Consider the following 3,636-nt stretch of genomic DNA (forward strand, 5'->3'; position numbering starts at 1 on the left):
GGGAGCCCCGATGTGTAGTAGCAGGAACTGACTGATTGGGTAGAGACAGATGCAGATGGAGCAGCAGAGAGAGCGACAGTGCAGGGAATCCCAGGACAACGCATAGCTAGTAGGTTGTAGCAATGCGAGAGGCACAAGTGTTTTGCACAGTGCTAGGTGGCACAGAGAGATGTGCAATGGTACGAGATGCATGGAGATGTTGCAGTAGCGCAGATGTCAGAGAGGGAGCACTTGTCAGCAGCAAGTAGGGCTTCAGCATCAGAGGGTGTTTCTATCCCAACAGGGAGGTCAGTTGGGAGGTGCATAGTGGATGCAATGCTGGGAGATAGAACCAGCAGCAGCAAGGATTCAGTCAGAGATCAAAGTGATAGAGGCTAGAGTAGTCAGATACTGAAGAGCACAGAGATGCAGAGTTTCAGTCGATAGAGGCAATAGCAGTCAGAGACTTTGATGACAGAGCAAGTGGACCGGCCATATGTGTTGCATGGAGAACATTCTAGAGTTACAGGATGGGGTTTGACAGGAAGCCTTTCTTGTTGAGAGGGAGTGTTGAAAAGTGTGCAACAAGAAATGCTTGTTGAGAGTGCAACAAGATGATGGAGCTTAGTGAAAAGAGTCGCCTTCACTAAGTGGGCCTGCAGGCTATTTTTGGCGCAAGTCTATTTTTAGACTATGTCTATTTTCAGACATATGGATCATGTCTATGGATTGCAGGTTGCTGTTTATGGATGATTAGTCAAGTTGGGAAAAATAGATGGACTTTTATTTTTTATAAAAGTGTGAGTGATCACAGTGTGAGTGATCAAAGTCTATTTTTAGACTGGCTGTCAAAAATAGAAAAGTCAAATATTATTGTCTCATAATAATATTTGGACTATAAACATGATCTTATTCTCTTGGAGCACTTCACGATGAGCTACGGATGTGGTACATGCAGATCCCAGAGGGAAATATGTGGTTACCTATGGGATGACTAATATTTGCATGCAGGACTTCAGTTAGAACTCAAGTGAGTTGAGTTTAGTGGATTGGAGGTGCAGTTAATGGAGTTGTGTTCAGTTTAGCTTTGTTAAACTGGTTGTATTTAGTCTAACTGATCAATAGACTAGAGATGAGTTGGGTGAATTAGTTATTAATTAATTCACAAGTTAGTAACTCATAATACAACTATAAAATACATCAGTTAACTCAGTTGCATGTCAGTGCATGTTCAGTTCAGCAGGGACAGGTGTTAGAGAATCAGATTGCTATCAGTTGTGACTATAGTTGTGCACCAGATCTTGCACAATCAAGGGATTGAGTATGCCAATGAGTTTGCTCACGTATTTGCCCAGTATTGTAGCCTTTTCTCACATCCAACAAAGTGTGAGTGATTATTTTGAGGTGAAATACGAGTTTGGTAAGCCATTCTCATCAGTTCTTGAGCAGGTATTGAGCAGTGGAGGTAGGCAAGTAGTGGAATAGATTTGGAGATCAAAGCTTAGCTGTATTGTGTGTAACAGGTGGAGCTGGTACTGGATTGCTTGTGATAAGCATTGTACTTTGTAATGTTACATGATTCAATCAATATAATAAACAGATAGTTGGGGTTTTTAGCGAGATGCTTTCCCCGGGATACATACTATGTTTATGAGTTTGATTGATGCTTCTATGTGTGCCTGTGATTTTTTCTGCTTCTGTAAATTGATGATCAACGTAGAGGAGATTATGTATTATACATGTTCCGCTTATAATTGTATGATTAGGATAATCTCTGTGAATATGTGTTAAATTATTCAAAATTTCTACAAAAAGTGAAGGAGGTTTTTCTTCCTTGGCCTGTTGTGGACAAAAAAAATCTCTCAGTGTTTCCAAATTCATCTTTCCTTGCTCAGAAACATCATTTTAGTAAAACCTACCCTGATGTGTGGAACAAGATATTTGTCGAAATGAAGCGAAATGAAGGGGATAGGGAGCTTCTAAATTCTTGAGGAAATTTTGAGAAGTAGGGAGGGATGTTAAGAAGTAGGGGAAAGTGTAATCTCTGAAATTGAGTGAGGGGAAGGGGTCCAAAAGGGAAAAACACAGGCCTAGCCTAGAAAATAGGGTTTGTAGCAAGAAACTAGGGTTTGTGTGAAAATGAGGAATTTGGGGGATCTCAGTAAGAGCATGTTTGATCACTGGAGGAAGGCTGGAAATACTGAAACTAATAGGAAGCATGCAAGAGAAACTGATGCTGATATAGAATTGGGAGGAAGGTGGAGCACAGGTGAAGAAAGAAGATCCATACTTTATGATGATAAAGCCTATATATCATTATCATCATCTAGGAAAAATTTTCAGGAAGAATCATCTTTATGGTACGGGTTGAGGAACGTGAATCAGTAGATGCCTCTTGTAGTGGAACTTTACCAAAAAATGTTGGTGTGGTGATGGTAGTGTCATGTGATGTGCCCCCAAAAGTTCAAAATATTATAGGAAATGTCAAGGAAAATTTCTTTCTCTACTCCTTAACTCATATTTTTCCCCATCCACGTTTTGATAGACCAATTATCAACATCATAGAATGATATTTTCTTTAATGAAGGAGTCAAAGGGCTAACAATTTAAGGATATGATCAATTTTTTAAAATAATGGACAGCCTTGTCTGACTTGAAAGGACTTGGGTGTCAAACTTGCTGCCGAGCCAATGTTATTCACGTGTCAAAATTTTGAGTATGACTTAGGGTTGAGTTTGAATGATAGGATTTTGCTTAATACTTTGTAGTCAAGGAAAATAACCAAATTCAGAGTCCATTTGAATTATGATTCATGAAGCATAATAACATAGTTGGTGAGATTAATAGGGCTCATCCTTGTCGTGATGTGTTACATTCGAATGGCATGAATGCATGAATTTCAGAAGGCTGAGATATGATATAAATCTTGGAAAAATTTGACCAAATAAATAACCCAAACCTGACACTTGAGATATGATATAAATTTTCGGAAATTTTAATCAAATACATAACCCAAACCTTAAACCTAGTAGTGTTAAATCCATTGTTTGCAGTGTGGCTACTGAATTCAAATTTATTAAATACTTTTAAGAATTAACATACAAATAATTTATAAAAGCATGGAATTTTGTTGTCAATCAAATGTCAAACGAGATAACAATTAAAGCGATAACCCATAATGACAATCTTAAATCGACAAGGCACATTGGACAAATTTTCAAAACTCATAGGGTACATCCTAATCCTACAGGATGCTCACCTAAAGCAACCAAAAATGTTATGATTCCTGGGAAACATGGAATGTTAATGATATAAATTACAAAAAGATAAATAATTAAAATTGACTATTAGAGCCAGCGCAAACAACGAATGATAAACAAAATGAAAATGGGACAAAATCTCGCATACCCACTCCATGAGACTTCCATCTGCTTCCATACTCGATGTTCCCCAAGACTAAGCAGGTCATTCCGCTAGTGTCTACATCATCGTATTCGCAGTAGAATTCATCCTCGTATCCACATACAACTTGCATTGGTCATACCCTTCCGTAAAGAAAAAATAAAAGAAAAAAATCCTTTTTAGTGGTCAACGGTTTAAATATTTTGAAGTGTGTATTTAAAAAGAAGATTCTCATACCAATATCCTTGCTTGATT

This window comes from Pinus tabuliformis, chromosome X (genome assembly GCF_031772625.1).
Source record: "Pinus tabuliformis cultivar Carrire ecotype Pingquan chromosome X, CPIR1, whole genome shotgun sequence".
NCBI lineage: Eukaryota > Viridiplantae > Streptophyta > Pinopsida > Pinales > Pinaceae > Pinus > Pinus tabuliformis.